Raw genomic sequence first — 18952 nt, 5'->3', positions numbered from 1 at the left:
AAGTTGTTCGAGAGACGTAACATCTCGTATCATCTCTCGTTGTGTCATTTCAGGTGGCAGTTGTTCTTACTGATCATGCGAATGATATCTTCGACTTTTTATCGAAAAATCAACTCCTCACACCTCGTTTCATTTTATTAGGTTGACAAGTTTATTTACGTTTCACTAACGTAGACATTTCGAGGCACGTTCTAAAAGTTATTTCAAGAACAAAAAGATACGTATGTGTACCTGAATGCTTGAACGAAAGACAGCCATATATTTTACAAGTTACTTGTTAATTACATAACTTTTATACAAAAAGTAATAACACTATCAAATTTATTGCTCGATCTATGGAATATCCGTGCAAGAAGAATTTCTTCCACAAAATGAGATTCCGAATTATATGCTAATCGCATCAACCACAGAGATGATTATTATTAATACGTAAAAATTCTCGATGTATATTTATCTCGTAATATATTTCGCTGGTTCTGCCGATCTAACGTGGGTAACGTGAAAAATCGTGGCTACGGTCACGTTTGAAATACACCGGGTGATATTCGAGTTAATCGATTCCAAAATACACGTTAATTGCTCTGGAAACCAGTTTGGAATTTTTAATGAAACCGCTGCTAGGTACATACCGTTAGATTAATCGGTCGTTCGTTTCTCAAATAAGTTTAATTCCAACCCTTGAACATCGTCCTGCCGGTTTTTACCGCGTCGATGAGAGGCTGGTGTCCGGCGGCGAGCGACAAATTTAATTGTAAAATCGACGGAAAACTCGCGCGAAACCGTGTCCAGTTCGAAGATGATTAATCATCGTAATGGTCGCGTGAAGTAGATTGAAGTTTCTACCTTGTTTTATCTCGTTCAGCGATGTTGCACGTCGTTGGAGAAAATATAGCGCGATGGTCGTGCGTCGTCGAGCTATGGGACAGAAAACGCGTTGCTCGTTAGAAATGCAAAATGATGGATGAGAAGCTCGAGATCGGTGACGATTGATACAAAATTACTTTCGTTCCATATGCAATGTCCCTCGAGATTTAGTATTTTTCTTTTTATGTACACATCCTCGAGACACTGTTCTGTAATTCCTTAAAGAATTATAGGTACGAATTAATGTGACAGTTTCGAATGTAAAAGGAAAAATAAATTAACTAGATGGGAATTGAATGTAGGGACATACGTGTTAAATTGACAGCTGTGATTACGGCGCGTCTCTTCGTTATTAATAACGTCTCGATTTTTAATCAATAAGCATAATCGAATTCATCGACTTCTTGTTTCTATCCATTCCACGGTAGTTTCTCTCTTCCTTAAGACGTGTCTTAATTTCGCTTCGAAAGCCATGCGACTCGAGAAACGTTTCATTAATGAAATTTATCAGCCGTGAAAAATAATTCGTATTCGCAAGACAGAATTAAGTTTTGTCGGTTTCGATTTATAACACTAAACACTAAAGAAGTTCCTTAAAAAATGGAACTAAAGAACAGATAATAAAAAATCGCTCTCATATTCGGAATACTATGTACCGGCATAAGCAATTCATATAAATTATACTACCCTAATAATTCATTCTGAGACTATAAAATTGTCTCATAATCGTATAAAACAGCATTTTCACTAACTCTCCTCTATTCGTTCCTCGGCGTATCGTCAAACCGTGCGACTGGTCATCATCATCTCTGGAAATAAAAATCGACAAATCGAAATAGAAATCGAAATTCTTGAAATCCTATAAGAAGTACAAAATATCCTGGGACAAGTTGGCTTATTCCAGACGCAGACACGCGTGTACGATTGAAATCTTGGTGGTGATAGTTAATGATAGAAGATGGGCGTGCGAGTGCACGAGTCACGTTTATTCGCTGAGGAACCAGTGTGGAAGTCGGCATGTAATCGCGATGCTCGACGAGCTAAATACGTCGACAACGGCAGGCAAATAAAACGCGTCGACAACCAGGTGACTCGTACAGGAATGTGGATCGACCGATTAGAAAATTGAAAGGAGCGGAAGCGTCGTGGGAAGTGTCTCGTTTCAGACAGATCTTCCACCGTGACAGGAATAAATTTCATTTAAATAGATCGAAAACGACATCAACTTCGTTAATTAATAATTAAGTCTCGCTTTTTGACAGGCGTTTCACCGGCAAAATGTTGTACGTGCTTTCGCATAGGAAAGTGTATTTTAATCAGTCGACGGCCCTGAAACCGAGATTTTTACCGGCAGCCGTAAATTATTGTGTAAAAAAACTGCAGTTGAATGATTTGTAGTTAGAACTGTAGTATCGATGTAACGGGAGACAGATACTTCGTGAAGTATAATTGGTATCTGTGATACAGGATGTTAGATGTAAACGATACGTACAATTAGCGTGGTAATAAACGATAGGTTGTATGTTGAATTAACTGACTTTTATTGTTACAAAAAGCGTTCGTTGCCTTGCAAGCGGCATAATCCTTTCATCATTATTGAAAAACTACATTAGCTGAAGCTGAAAAACAACAGCCATACCGTTTCCGTTAAAAAATCAACTCGAAATAATTTCACTTTCGTCTATCTCGTGAAGTTGAAGAGTATCCAAGGAAATCTCAAACGTTTCTTTCAGGCTATTTCAAGAACATTTAACATTTCGTTAACATCTATTAATGTCCATTACGGCGATGAAAGTGGCCAGCCACAGTCGTAATGGCGAACGACGTCCAGAAGAGACTTTCGTGTCAGTTCTTGAAAAAGAAACGAAGGAGAGAAACCACAGCATGACTAGAAGGACGTTGTACAACGTGAACGTCCGCCGTTCAGGATGGAGTGTCGTTACGTCGTTTATTAAAATGTTTTTCCCAAAATGTTGCTGCGGGAAGGAAGGAAGGAAGGAAGGAAATGAGCGTGGAAGATTGTACTTTGGGGAATCAAAGTGGATTTTAAAAGCGTCACTTCTCGTTTACTCGTTTAGCGTTACTCGTTTCGTAGCTGTTACTCATAGGAAAAGCTCGGAAGCTAATCTAAATCTTTTTCCTTAAACCTTCAAAAGTTAATCGCAAATAATAACTGTAACTCTATTCGTATTTGTTGAGATGCTAATATCTTGTCGTAATTCTATACGAGTACTAAAATTACCGTAAAAAGCCTACTATCAAATTCTTATTGCTGCCAAATTGCTATTAAAAGCGTCGCTATTAAAGTCACGTATCGATTCAAGCCAACGTCGTTAAAAGGTTAATTAAATCTCTTAGGAATTACACAATTCCGCGCAAGTACTTCCTACGAGGGAATTTTCCAACGTAACAACCACGATAGGGATCTCTTTGTACTTTCGTAATAAGGGTCGCATTATCAAGATTACAAAAGACCTTGGACGATGGGCAGTTTGAAAATCAACGGTGGGTCGACGCCATCGCTGCCCGCAGCGAGAATAGACGCTGATGGCGTTAGCCTTGATAATCTCGACTATCTCGGACAAAGTGTCTTGCATGGTGCCCCTGCGTTCATGCAGTATCATTACTATAGTAGATCAACGGAAGTGTAGTCGCCAGTCTTCTCCAAGCTGTCACGTAACAAGTATAACCCGACACTTGGCGTCGTTCTACGGTACGTCAGATTTTTTTGCCCTTCGATATTAGCATTCAGCGACCGGACGTCGAAGCGCCAACCGCGTTCAGAATTTCATTTATTTACGTCCGATGAATCGTTACCATGTTCATTCAGTGGGAAACATTTAAAAGCTGGAATTTGTATCTTTCTTTCGTTAATCCGCTATCGTGCGATGTCGCGTGCCCTTCCATTCTCACCGAATTTTTCTTCTTTTCTCAAACCCTGCCATCTCTTCGCCACCACCGAGCCAATCAACTATTTTATCTACTCGATTTAATTTCCACTATTCGCCGAACGGGATTTCTTTGCCGGCGAAGCTTTTTCGGAGAATGTTTGCAGCTGCGCGATGATTCGTTCGACCAGTTTAAAACTACACTTTCTTGCGTGTACTCGTTTACTCGGTTGATGCAAGTGGGCGGGCGTATTCTGAAACGCGTGTAACAACAAGAAACCAGCTACAACATAATGCAACTATTTTCCATCATTACGGAATCGCAGCGCGTACGCTGTGCCCGAGCTGCGTGGCCGTTTTATGCCATTTTTAGAACGTATCGTCTGCCACGTCTCGAAAGAGAGAGTATACCATCCGATAGCTTCTTGTCTACGTCGCGCGGCGTGCCTCAACTCGCGCTTCGATTCTTCTTCGCGGAATACAACCTCTCGTTATCCGAAGCTTTTACGACCTCCACACGCCTGCATTGAGTTATTTCTTCTTTATATGGTGTCGTTTTAAGATTTATCGAAACTTGCACGAATTAACGGAGTAATTGATACGGAGTATTAACGAATAGAGAAATCACTATGTTTCCGATGCTATCGAGCTTGATTATTGTTTCAGATTCTCCAACGAGCCCTGACAGCATAAATATTAGTCGCGATGAAAGGTCAGCACAGTCAACGCGTTTAAAGTTCAACTCTGTTCTTTATAGTTTCCTCGCATTAAACATCTTCTCGTTTATAGCAGCTTGAAGTTAAAATTAGACTGGCAGATGCGGTCTTAATTAACTCCTCCGCAGAGGCAACGATTGGAAACATCGAAGACCGAATGAAACTACATCGATTTCAATTTCGATGAATCGAATCGTGTAAACGGCTCTTACAAGAAGCGTAACGAACCGGATACTCGATGTTACTGCTAACAGCAGACGGTCAATTCCCTCGTGCAACGCGCCATGCAAACGTTTCTTGTACAATTCTCGATAACTTGCAATAATTGTCGCGGTAAATTGTTGCATCCACGGTATCGGTTTTCTTTAACTCGCACCAGGCCACGAGGCAAACATAGTCGGACAAATTTACATTTCTTGCCAGGTCGTTGGAAGGTTCTACGACGGTGCGTGTCGTACGCGTATTTCGCTCGTAATAGTGACGTGAAAGAGCGACGAAAGAGGAGGGAAAAGGCTGCTCCAAATAAAATGGCAACGCTAAGGGAAAATAACACGTAAGTTGCACGCAACGAACGTATCGCGCACGATGTCCCGGAGGAACGGGCATAGCCGTGGAATCGAAGCTGGAAAATCGTGCGTGAAATTTATAACTAGCGAACACCTTTTTCTTTTACGTGGTCGGTTCGTTGCGTACGGTCCACAGGTGTTCGTTAAGGGAGGAAGCGAAGGCAGCGTGTAACTGATTCTTGATTTCAGACCGGTCGTTTCATTCCCCGCGTTCGCCTCTCTTTCCAAGGGGAATTCTAATTCGTGACTAGATTCAAGATAGAGCAAATGATCTTTCATGGGAAACTGTCACGTCGATACGTGTCATTCTTTCTCTTATACGAACGAGTCGGTAACATTTGCTATTTGAGGGAAGATTTCGTTCGGAAATTGTAACTCTTAACTTGTTCTACGTTCGAAACGTATCTTCGGAGAGCAACCGACCGCTCCATATTATTTCTGCATAAACGTAATTAGTTAGAAATGACACTTTGGTACTTCGTGTTTCTTATCCGTAAACCTTTTTACTAACCCTAGGCCAACCATAATTTCACCACTGGTAAGCAATACGCTCGATCGCCAATTAACCCAAGCACAATCTCGGCAAACCCGTTCGTCCTCGAAAACCCTCATCAAGAGAAGCGAACCCCCAAACCCAGGAACCTAACCACTTAGATCTCTCACGAAGTCCATAAAAGCCTCAAAAATCGAGCTCGTAATCGCAAATCGGTTGGTCGATCGCACGGTCGCCGGTCGGTTTCATGTTTCATAATCAAACCGTAAAACGGAGAGCGAGTATATACCGGCGGATCACGCCGGCTGAAAAGGCTCTGGCGGCGTGCAACCATGTTCCCGAACACAATAAAGCATCCGCTTTACGACGATACTACATAGGATTTTATTATAATGCGAGATCTCCCATGCTCATGGCATGTAAAGATCAAATCCTCCATTAATACTCGTAGCAGTTAACTAATTCTTTGATCGTCTTCTTTTTCATACGATACTTCTCTCTCGTCGATAGCCGCTACTCTTCTGATATTTGTATTTTTCCGTACACGTACATGGTGTTACAGATTTTTGTCGACAAATTTTTCCAACACGTTTGGCAGGCTACTTGGCCTACTCGTCTTCGTTCTCGAGATACGATAGGGAAAGTAGTATAAACAAGCTGCTTAACTTCCAACGCGACTGACTATTTTTACTGCCTGTTTCCCTCTGGTAATGTTCTAACTCGACAACGATCGTACCTCGGAAACGAGGACAGACCAAGGCACGGTGCGTGTAACGTTTCTTGCCCGAAACGACCTCCCGAGCCAACACGTTGGCAAAAATCTCGTGGATTGAGACCTAGAACACCCTGTAGACGTTACTAGGATATTTCACCATTTCGAAGTTGCCGACGGCGAGTCGGTATCGTGATACTCGATTCGCCTCGCGCGAGACCCGGACTGTGCAGACACTCTTCGAGATAGGTCTCGTCGTGTAGCTGCCGTTTAACGTACGAGACGAGCGGCAACGAAAGCAGAGAACCCTTCGATCCTTCGCTTCCTGCATCTGGCTATGCCAGATAACCGGCCACAATTGACTCGTAATTCATTTGCGTTGCCGCGTATCCTGTGTAATCGATGCAGCGCAGCCAGCCTCTCGTCGTTCAACCTCCACCGACAATGAGTCGCGCTGTGTCGAACGAGGAAGAAGGGCGAAGCATTTGCATGGCGGGACGATTATATCGTGCGTAGCCGGGGAACAGGGATAGAAGAACAGGGAAGAAAAAAGAACACGGACGAACGAGGACGCGAAATCGATTAAGACCCTCTTAATGCTCCCTTCCACCTCGATCCGGCGCGGTCATTTTTCATCCAGGCCGTCCTTCCAGCTTCTTCCTCTCTTCTTCCAGCCTCTGTTTACCTTGCACTCCGCCGGGATGGATCGATCTCGGCGAGTTCGACGTGCGCACGATCAAATGAGTTGAAAATCACCGCCCCGGACCGTTATAGTTCCACATGCGCTGGACAACGTGCTTGGTACCGCGCGATCCGAGTGCAAGGCGTTCTCCGCGTACATAGTTGCGCGCAATTGCATTCGCAGAAGACTCACGGATTAGTAAGAAGTTCGTTACGAAAATTATCATTTAGTGTTTCGCGTTTGTGAGTGTTGATAGCGACGAAGGAACGTTCGGCGAGTGATGTGTTGAAGTTTGTGGTGTTGGACAGGTTTCAGTATCGCGGAACAGGTAATTAATCCATTAAGGATCGAGATAGTCTATGGTAAAGTTTCATAAAGTTGTGGAATTTGAATGGAGGGAACAGCGACGAACAAGATATTAAACGAATTCTTGCAATTTCTTCTAATTCCTTTTCATAGCCACGGCGTTGAAAAGCGGAATTGGAGAACGTAAATTGAACGATAAAATTAGGAACGTTGACGCAACTTAATAGGAAATTCATAACCATCGAATCGATAATTGTGGAAAAATGTAGAGAAAATAAAATGAAGATTTAAGAGGAAAGATCTGCATCAGCCTGGCACGGCTTCCGTACAGAACGGTGCTTGGGATAAAAAGGGCGATAGAATAAAGTAAGGAATGCGCTTGACCTTGAACCTTTAGGTCTTGGGGTTATAACCGAGTCCCTCGCGTCCTGTTTACACGGTAAAACGTTTCCTTCAGGAAGATATCTTCTTTGATAATAACGTAACAACATCCCCTGCTTTCCATACTAAACTTTCATTGCGCAACCATTATATCGCTAATTAATAGTCGCTGGTGTTTTTCCATAACATCAATTTCCAATTTCTTCGTAATTGATCTCAAATTTAAATTTGTTCTACCCTATTGTGAAATCAATGAATATTCCTCATTAAGGGAATGTGGGATACAGACGAAAATAATTTACCACGTGAAATCTCACTCATAATTAAAACCGAGAGAAATTTCACAAAATCGTACAGTGCCAAGAAACGAACCGACGATTCTATCGAGCCACAAATTGTTTTCCATTCGTCGTATTACACGTTTGAAATAACAATAAAATTATTTTATCCCGCAACGATAGAACTAATTCTGCGAGAAAAACGAATTGCTGTATCAAGGAACACTCGGTCAGAAATGAACCGAACCTTTAACCAAAAGCTTTGATCGAAAACTTGACGATTCTTGGGGGAAAAAGAATGCGAGGATGTGGCTGCAGCAAGCGGTTGATCTCATCCGAGGAAGCAGATCGCGGCAGCTGCGTCTGGCCCGCTGAGCGCGTATATGGAAATATAGCGTGTACCAGCCATACCGAGCAGGTGATCCGGCTCTTCTTGCCGGCCACGATTAATGCGGAGCATTTTTCCCTCGGCTCCTGTGAATAATACCGGCGAATTCTCCGCGGTATTTCGCATTCTTTCCGCCGGACAAACACCGATTTCTGTGCGCGTCCGCCTCACAGAGGAAAAGAAACGGCCGAGCGGATGCCTGGCGCGTGTAATGTATCTTCCTGAGAGAAAGGAACATCTACATACCGCGAATTCAACGAATGTGCCAGAGACTACTTCCAGGGAGTAGCTAATGGTCGCCGGTTGTTTCGACCGATCGTTCGAAATCGAAGAAAATTCTTTCTTCGAAGAAGTTTCTTTCTTCGTCTAAAACGAATGGAAAACAAAGCATGCGTAATTGGAATATCTTAGTTTTCAGAGAAAATAGAAGACGCGTGGCAGTTGGAACAATACTCCTCACTGAGAAGTTGATCGCATTTCTTCCTCTTTCTGGTTAAACGTAACGAGCGTTTTATATTTGGAAGAAAAGCGGAAGATGAAAGACGAAAGTCTGCCTTAAGCGGATAATGACCACGCGTTTCCAACGATCATCGAGCATTCAGACAAACTCTGGATCTGTTCGTTTGTTCGGTGAAAATTACAGGTTACCTTTCGAAAGTAACAGCCTATAGTTATATATAGAGTGATCATTAAAAAAGTCGAAAGCTCTCCTAGTATATTCTTTGCTTCGTCAAATACGAATAACTGAATTCTTTGATTGCAAAAGGAGGAGGGGAACTCTATTAAATATACGTTCTATTAAACTGCATGAACAATCTTATTTCTTGGTAAAGGGAGTATATTATTACGCAGAGATAAGAAGCAGTTTCGTCGCGTTTCCTTCATCTCGCTCGTTATTCCTACGAAATAAACGTTCAACGGTCATAATAAAAATGAACCGATTGCCACGGAACGATGGTTACAAGCAGAAACGCGAGATTTAGAGCGTCATTTCGATTTCTACGATCGAAAGATCGAACGCTCCGATCTAGCTGACTGTCCACGCGATCGTCATCGTTATACCGGTGACTGGAACGACGTGTAGGTCGTGTAGCGAGTGTCGCGGCGACGCGACACCGAGGCAAAGCACACGGTTTCCGCGAACAGATCTGGATGCCGATTAAAGCCTCGGTCTTTGATATAGACTGCGCTGTCCGTTGTCGTCCTCCGCCTCGTCTCGCGAGAGATCGTCGGCCGCGCACCTCTCCCGTCTTACTTTTCTTTTCACCTCGTTAGAAGCTTTCTCGCGAAATCGTTAGGCCTGGAGAGTCGTACAGCGCCGTTTCCGGATCAGAATTTATAGTTTAATTAGCGTGGCGGCTGCAACGCGTATTTCAGACGTTTAACGCGGCGACAGGGGTAAGGTACCGAATAACGGTACACCAAAGCCTCGTCTGGAAACGCGAAACGCGAAGGAAGAAGATGGCTTCCGTGAAACTTCCGTCAGGATTATCTGCCTGTCCTTTACCAAACTCTCTCGCACGATAATTTGCTTACCAATAACGTTAATAAGCGCGTAAGTAGACCGCGGATCTTTTTGCGTTCATGGAGAATTTCAGAATATAAAGATCCTCGTATAGATCACAGAAATATGAAAAATATTTCAAGCAAAGTACTAGCGAATTTAAATGAAATTCGCGGGGAAAGAGAAAGTTGAGGGAAATAAAATTTCGTGCAGCAATCTGACTGGCAGAATGAGAAACGTTTAAAATAATTAGTAGAAGGTGTACTGTGACTCGAGGGTACGAACATAGACGTTCGTACGATTTAACGGTTCGCATAATTAACGGCGATTGAATGGCGAGACTGGCGGAGAAAGTTGCAGTATCGAGAGTAATAATAATTAATAACGGTGATCTTACGGAAGGTGAAAGTTTGCTACTTCTTTCTAGGAAGTAGTTTAAATAAATAGTAGAATACTCGAACGAGAGTCAATACGAAAATGGATATCGTAATTTTACGATATGCTTGAACGTTAAGTAATATGTGTATCTAGTATTACGTTACGCTTTTATTTTGTTATTATCGATGAAACGATAATATTATAATTCGAGAGTCGTACAGGAATCGACCGATGGGAAACATCGGTTCGGAGGTGCGGATTAGTCGTGCCTAACCGCATCATAGCGTAACGCGAGTCTAATTTACGTACAATAGGAAGGAAAAACCGGGACAATGGTTTATCAAGATGTCTATCTATCGACACGCAACGGGTGGAACCGGTATTTCTGCGATTATTGTCCTGACGTGAATGAATGAATCTAATTGCGATGCAGCAGGTTGAAAAAAGGATGTTGCGAAGTTTTCTGTGGTCGCACTACTGTGTTCGAGTAGTAACAATGAATTAGCGGAGATCGTAGATAGCCGATAAATTATTCCTTTTAATTCCCTGAAAATATTCATTTTTCTACTTTGCATGACAAACTGTTCCGTCTTTACGTATCGAATATCGTTGAAGCAATCACTTCGAGAAAAACTCTACATCTTTTCCTTTGTAAAGGAAAGAAAAGAATAGAATTTAGTGAACAAAATTCAAAATAAGGAGAGGTCCATGATGTTATGCTCTTGAATATAAATTTTGCTTTGGATTACAAGGCGTAAAAACAAAAGAGTATAAGTAGATTTCTATTGCTGTTTCTTGCAGCCTTCGGCTAGGGCTACACACCAATGTTAACTTTTTGGTAATGTCCTTTGCTATAAATATATGAACATGCTCCCTATCATATTCTTATCGTATTGTAACACTGAAAGAGCGAGGATCTGCATCGGCATACACTACCTGTACTTATTTCGATATATTTTTCTATTACAAATTCATTCACTCGTCCCTCTATCGGTCATCCTCGACAAATATCAAAGAGTTTCTATCGGATTGGAATTCCATCCACGAAGGTAATTAAAGTAAATGAAATACCTTCATCGCTTCAACGTTTTCGATTGAAATAAAACCCTAACCTGCATCCGACCGCATTGTTGTCAGCTACGATGATGAAGAGTAACGCACAAAGATACCAATGTGTGTGATCAAAGTAATTAAAACAACGTTCTTGTAGCGTCATTGGTTTTAAAACGAAGCGATCGGATCTCGATAAACGTTGCCCGATCTCGACGTAATTATACGAACGAGAGATTTGATTTCAACGGTTGGAGGTTTTCTTTGTCGATAGAGGTTCGAATGGTGGCGCGTTTTCAGCCTTCGATCCTGGCATATCTCTCTTTTTCCCCTCTGATTTGACTTACGCAAGAAGAGAAAAAGGAAGAAGGCGGAGGCAGCGATGTGAGAACGTAATGATCCTTCGCAGAGGAGAGACGATCGCGGCCGCCTCGACTCCTCTAATGACTCGGGACTGATAGATAGCCTCCGCGACGATCGACAACTTCGACTCGGTACCGTGGACCTTGAATAATAAGTTACATAAATTACTCGCTTACCCTGCCCAGGTCTCGACGACACGAGAGAGGGATAATGGCGGACCTCTCGGGGTAAGAACGTTACGAGTATCGAGAATCCAGGGTGATCTTATTAATTCTAAACAACCAAGAGAATCTTAGAATCCTGACAATTTCGAATTTTCGATGTCTCGAAGAATTTCAAACATTACAATTTTGAAACTTTCAAGCCTAATGTCCGCGTTTCTAAGGAATTTCTGCGAATCTTCTCACAGCATCCACTATTCTCATCACTACCACCACCACCTTCGCATTTCCAATCCTCTTCCTGCCACTATTTCCACGCAAACTCCGGTAACCACAGTTCCCGAGAACGGTGTACAAAAACCACAAAACAATGCTTCGTAAAGTTCCATCTTTCCCCAATGGCCATCATGTTCATCTGAGAAACTCGTTCTTCGATAATCATTCCGAAGTAGTTTCGTCTCTCCTCTCTTCTCTCTCTCTCTCTCTCTCTCTCTCTCTCTCTCTCTCTCTTACTCTCGGCTCTCATTTCGAAACACCTTGCAGTACTAGCAGCTGTCGCCTGGTAGTAGCCGACGCAACGTTTCCACGGCTAAACGGCCAGAAAACGGCGTTCGTGCATTTTGCGTAAACAGATAACTCGTGTCGGCTGATGCATTGCGACCAGTGGAAATGTCAGAAGTTAACAATGCCAGCTTTTACTGGTGATTTAGAACCGCGTGGCTGCCGCTTCGTGGGCGTGCGCGCATTTGTCCTTACTCGCGTGCACGTCTCTTCCAAGCTGATACAAAGCAGCCACGTACAGATGGAGAACAAGACCGTCACAGATTTTTCTCTTCAGGCAACTCTCTTGCTTCCTTTTATTTTCCTTTCTTCTTTCTCTGGTTAAAGAATTCCACCGAACATCCTCTTTCTTCTCTGTTTCGAAACGCATGTCGCTTGAATGATAATGCACGAGCTTCGTTACGCTTCGAGTTTCGTTGCGTGCACAGAAACGTTATGGCGCTACGTATGTGTATTTCCGAACAGATGGGAATCCTCGAAGGAAATATTATTTATATATATTTATATATCAGCGCGTAAAAGTCACAGGGCAGCTACTGTAATTATTTGGAATTAACAATTCATCGGGCTTACTGGTTTAGTCAGTTTCGCTATTGGCAAAAAGAATCTTCGAAAATAATCTTCCATTTACCGTCGCTTTTTAAACCACCCAAGTGATTTTGTTTCTATTTAATAAGTCGACGATACTTTCCACTTAATTGTATCCATTTATATGATAAATAACGTTACGTCAACCAACGACGTAACTATCAATTAGGTAAAAAGAAAGGAACATAAGGGAGGTCTGGTAAACCTTGGTAATTTTGTACTTAGTGTTTTGCGCGCAGTATCCTTTTACAGACGGACAAACAAAAAGAAGAAGAAAAGAGAAGAAACGGAGACGAAGAAAAAGAAGAGTACAGCTATGATCTCGGTAGGAGAACGGCGTGCTCGGTTTTTCGCGATTCTTGCCGCGGAGAAGATACGAGATGCGCGCTTAGAAACCGGAATCGGTTTCCGTAATTTTCAGCGTGCCTGGACGGACAGCGATGATCAATCTTACGGTGATTCGACGCAGCTGCCTCGGAAAGAAGCGGTCTCGGGCGTCCTTCGAAAGGAAATGCAAGTAAAAGGGAATCGATTATGTCCGATCGGCCACTAAATCAAACTCTTTCGTTGAGAAACGTCTCAAAAATGTCTTAAATGTGTTATAGATCCGATGCAGCAATAACAATTTTCTTCCACAGACTTTTAACGTCTTTTCTCTAATACGAGAACGCAATTACAATTCTGTTGTTTTTAATTCAATTTTCAATCTTCCGGATAAGATAATTCTTCGTATTTCCATGTGTCAACGTCGCATCGATCAAATCTTCTTCCGTGTGTTCGTCGATTTGATCAATCTCACGAGGTTTTCTCCACTTTCTTCCGAACTAAATACTCCTTTGAGTTCCCTAGGGATTTTGAACGCGTCGCGAGGTTCGTCCAATTTTCTGCAAAAGTAGGACGCTTTTTCCACCAAAAATTGCCTCTTGCAAAAAGTTATGCAAGTTCTTAAAATAGCTGTTTACCGGTACAGTTACAAGCAATAACCGTCCTTCTGTCGTTGTGGTCACATCGAGGACCATTGTTCCAGTTTAGCTCGAACAAACAGAGGCGAAGCGTCTTGTAGTAAAGCTTGTCAGATCGGCCAGGCGTTGTTCTTGGATCATTGAAGGAGAACCAAACGACGAATAAACATCGACGTTGAAAACGATCTCTGAATTCCCTCGGTGGATGTAAAACCGCGAACGAGTTGCGGTTGCGAAAACACAGCGTGTACTTTAAATCTTGCCACCGATCAGATATCGCACCTACTGGATTCAGCGACTTCGCATTCTCCATTATTCTTTCTGCTCCTTTAAATTCTTTCTTTTTCTCTTCTTTTAAGTGGCGTTGAATCTCCACACGTTCATCTATAAACCAATAACACAGTCACGATATTGTACGTAATATGTACAGTGGTGGTACATCTAAGAATCACTTTGCTCTTTTCTGTTCTTTCTTTTCTTCGACGTTGCTGAAATTTTGGAAGAAGCAAAAGCAAAGGTAAATTCATATCGATTACGTTATGATATATTTTAGAATCGTTTCTTTCCTCCCTTTTCTTCCTTCTGTTCCCTTATAATTCTTCTCCATCCCCTTTTCCTGTTCGCTTCTTGCCTATTCTTTGTCTTTCCAAAACAACTAAACAACAGAATGAGAGAAATTTTGGCGAGAATCTCCGATCGAAATTTATGACTGTAAGAGGGAAGTTTTCAATTCGCGGCGGAAATTTTTGATCAAAAATGACACTTTGTGTCTGAAGAAAATGATTCGCGAACAGGTGGCGCACAAAATTTTAGGTACAGCTCTTTAAACTTCAACTTCTTCGATACCAACGCGGTGCCAAAGTATTCTTAAACAACTAACGAATCAACGATCGACGTAACACGGATGATTCGTCGAAGTTTCGCTTAGTTGCAATATTTTTGGTTACTTTCGTTCGAACTGCTTTATAAAAAGCCACGCGACTTGTATAACAGAAAATATTTAAAAAAGAAAACTATTATTAATAATACATTTCACAAAGCCACGCAAAAGTTGAATTCAATTTATACTCAAAGGACTCATATATGCACATATATGTACAAATAGCGTAAAATACTACTTGTATAAAAAATAACATTATTACGGAAATACGAATCGTAAACGCGATACAGACGGTTATTAAGCAACCGTGGCTCTCCAATAATAATCGAAGAAAAATGCTTTGGTACGCGAAGCGAAAAGAAATGCGACTTGCGGCGCGAGTTGGTATAATGGCCGACGTATATTATGCACATGCAACAATGCCTGGAGCAAGCATCTTCTTTACAAAGCCACCGATCGGCTTTCCAAGTGGTACGTGTCAGGGACGCATCAAGGAATCTGCCCTTTGCATTCGTCAGATCCTGTTCCTGCGTCTCAATGTCGATGAACGGAAACCACCGGTCATTGTGACATCCTATTGATCTCGCTGCACTTACGCTTACAATTTCTACTTAATCCTTTCGACATTATATACCAGATTCAGCTTTTCACTTTGTATAATAAGACGTGTTCGCTTCGGAGTGGTTTAATGGAATAGTTCGATCTGCGAGAGAAACGAAGCCAGAGGAAAGAAGATGAAGCGATAGGTGCGTGGATTTGTCGCGAAGGGACGATATTTTGCTTTTCTCCGCGTTTTCGATAAACGTGGATGTTAAACGTAAACGTAGACTTGTATGGTGAAATGTGGAACGTAAATTAAACGTAAGCTACACGTAGGTGTGAAAATATGAAAGTTGAAATAGAATCTCTTTGGTGGAACACGGAGGACCATTATTAAGCAAGCATAAATTAAGCAACAATTTTCACCGGCTCGATCTGATCACGAAACGCAGGATTTCCAGGTGACTGTTTATACATGTCAGATGCTTATCGGACAGCGTCCGTTAGCCACCTATTCTTACGATGAATTAAACCTACAACCTGCTCGTTTGCTCCTATAAATTTTCCACCCGTATCTTCCCTTGGCACAGCTGCCATTTCTTCCAACTTACTGATCGAATTCTTCTTTTCTTCGCTGAAACAAGTTATATTACAACTTTATATCGCGACGACTACACGATATCGTTGTACATACGTGAGTCGAAAATATAGAACAAAATTTTGTCGCGTCGTACAATTTGAGAGGCTGAAATTACCGAACTAAGGTGTGAAAAACGAGATATGGCACGTAGAAAACGAAGCGTGTCGTAGAAAACGAGCGAAGGAAGAAAGCAGCGATACGAGGCGAGGAGTCGGCGCAACGCGCGTTTCTTTAATTCGCTTCTTTAAAATATCTATCCTCGACATCGGAGGCTACATTCGCAGCAACTTGCAAACGATTCGAGTAAATATCGTTTAGGAAGACAAACAGATGTAACGGTACCGCTAAACTTCGGAAGCTATAAAAAGTGACATCGACAGCTTCGACTTTCGAGCGTCTGAAACAACCGAAGCAACCAACCTGTAACCGGTTCGCTGCGAGCCAAAAGATCCTGCACTTCCTTCGTTTGACGAAAGAGGACGACGAAAGGGTGCGAGTTAAAATTAGAAGAATGTCAGCTCTGCGGAGCGATGATTTCGCGCCTTGTCCGCCCCTGGCCCGCTACATTGTGGTTTATTCTGTCGGGCAAACCGCACACACGCTCGTTTTACCTGAGAAAGACTCCTGCTTACCCGAGAGTGTGTTCCCTCGGTTGCGCGCGCAACAAAGGGGAAAAAAGCTGGAACCGTGGTGGAAGGAAGAAGAAGAAGAAGAAGAAGAAGAAGAAGAAGAAGAAGAAGAAGAAGAAGAAGCCGGCATTCGATGCGAGCTCAGAGCTAGGGAGAAGAGGAACCTGGCCGTAGGAACCTTCGCCGTAGCTGGCGAACGCCTCGATGGTCAATGAACCATGGCACACGCGACTCTCGCGCGCGCAACACGCTCGTCGTAGCGCGAACACACGCGTCCTCCGCTGCTATCTCGTCTCGTTATTACGCACGATACGACCCACTGATGGATCGATCGAATCGATGCGCGGCCGGAATAAAGGCGTGATCGCCGGACTTCTTTTTCTTCGCCTTGATTTTCCTTGACCAACCATGGGTAGACGGTTTGTGCGCCGTTTCTTCTCGTCCGCGCGTGAACCGCAAAGCATATAGGTAGAGAAAGACGAACAGGAAATGGGACCAGAAGAGCGTTTCAGAGATGGGATGGGCATCTGCCTCGTGGCGATTGCTCGCAACTTGTTTTTCTTTTGCCGGCCAACCATGGGATTAGAATGTGTGAACGGTGGTAGTCGGACGAGGATGATGTCGGTGATCGAAGTTGATGACGCCGGTCGTGAATGGGCAGGATGCAGGTTCGTTTCGATTTCGAGAAACGAGAAGAAACGGGAGAATCTGATTGTGAGAAAATTTGGGAAACGGGGAAAGTCTCGCAGCGGCTGTAAATTCGCGTGCCATTGTATTCGCTGTAATATACTTATACGCTGGTTAATTTGGTCGACAGATACGTATGTATATATAGTTTTTGTTTAATGGTACTCTCGCACGACTACGAGTATTTGACGCGAATGAAACGTGCAAGTGCGACGACCACGCGCGAGACAAATTGCATCTAAGATTTTAATTACGTTAAGTCGTTATCACGCGCAGTGAGTTCTACCGAATAGATGGAATCGACGTAGCATAACGCGCAACACGGAGTCTCATGGCAATTTATACGTTCTTTTAAATAGATACTTTTACCTCGAAGGTCGAACCAGTGATTAGTCTTCTTTGAGTTTCATTCAAGCGTGGTATAAATGAAACGCGATTCCTTACGGTAATCTGTTAACTTTTTCAAACGAGTACGCTTCTAGTTTTATAATATAAACGGCGATTACTTTTCATATTGCCCAAAGCTATCAAACCAACTTATCGATTAACTTGATTAATCTACGAATATTTATCAAATTCTGAACAACCGAGATTAAAAGAAATCTGATAAGTATCATTTATAAAAATGACTAAAGTTATTAAAATTCTCTCTCTCTCCCTCTACTTGTTGGTGCTTAGCAATGAAAATTGGTTCGCCACTTCTCCCTAAAGCAAAAAGGCATTACATAATTGGTCCACTTTCTCTTGCCATCTTATACGTACAATTCCCTGTTGTTAGTCATCGATAATTTCGAGGATAAAATATAAAATTTAGCATTTGAAACATATTCTCTGACCGATACGCCTAACACGATCGATAGAATCGATAAAATCGACGAGCCTCCTGATCGACGCCATAACGTCCCAACAAGAACACCGACAGTCTAACAAGCAGGAAACGAGAACTGGCTTGAAACTGTTCAGTCGATGGCACTGAAGGCCTCGTGGCGATTGTTAAGGATTTTCCAGGCGGACATGCACGCTTCGAGGACCTCACTTTGGCGATTAGTCTTCTTGAAGTTTCTTAATCGTTCGGCGGGGAAGCCTGCAGCGAGTCGATCAGAGATTTTGATGAAGTTCGCTGGTTGTTACGCATAACATGTCCTGATAGATGGATGGTCTTGACGGAATAAAGGTGTAATGTTCTAAGGAACATAGGAACTGACGAGCAGGTAATAGGATACTGCTCGAGACCGTTGATGACACCAGCCTGGTAATAGATGCCGATGCCTTTTGAATTCACCTTCTTTCTAAAAAAAATGCGCGCCAATCTCGAAGAAAAATGAAACGTAATCGATGATCACGACGTCGATTAATTACGCCGACTGTTGAAAAATACTTTCTATTCCGGTCTTTGAGAAAGATACCAAATCCTATTCCACGAATCTCTTATATACAGGTATGTTCCTGATGGAAAAGATACCGAAGAGTCGCGTGAAAGAGTCTGCTTGGAAGAATCATAGATAAATGTACGAGATAATTCTATGAACGATGTCCTGGTATTCAGACGATATGGATACGCTTTCGAGAGGGTGCAGCATAAAATTCGAGAGAAACTCGAGCGAGATTCGTTGTTACGTAGGTGTTCGCGAAATTCTCTTCGCTTGCATCAACGTGAACACGCTCCTCGATAATCATCGCGAACGGTACAGGAAATTCTTACAGGTTACATTCCGACACGATCTGGATGCTCTGG

General features: G+C 42.6%; 1 protein-coding gene across 3 annotated transcripts in view; it reads left to right on the top strand.

Annotated features, from left to right (window-relative positions):
- Window positions 1-18952, top strand: part of LOC100741642 (ankyrin repeat domain-containing protein 6) — a 137099-nt gene that overhangs the window by 109471 nt on the left and 8676 nt on the right. The window lies entirely within an intron of this gene.

This window comes from Bombus impatiens, unplaced genomic scaffold (assembly GCF_000188095.3).
Source record: "Bombus impatiens unplaced genomic scaffold, BIMP_2.2 scf_1275, whole genome shotgun sequence".
Classification (NCBI taxonomy): domain Eukaryota; kingdom Metazoa; phylum Arthropoda; class Insecta; order Hymenoptera; family Apidae; genus Bombus; species Bombus impatiens.
Note: the sequence above shows the minus strand (reverse complement) of the source record. Positions and strands in the feature narration are given on the sequence as shown.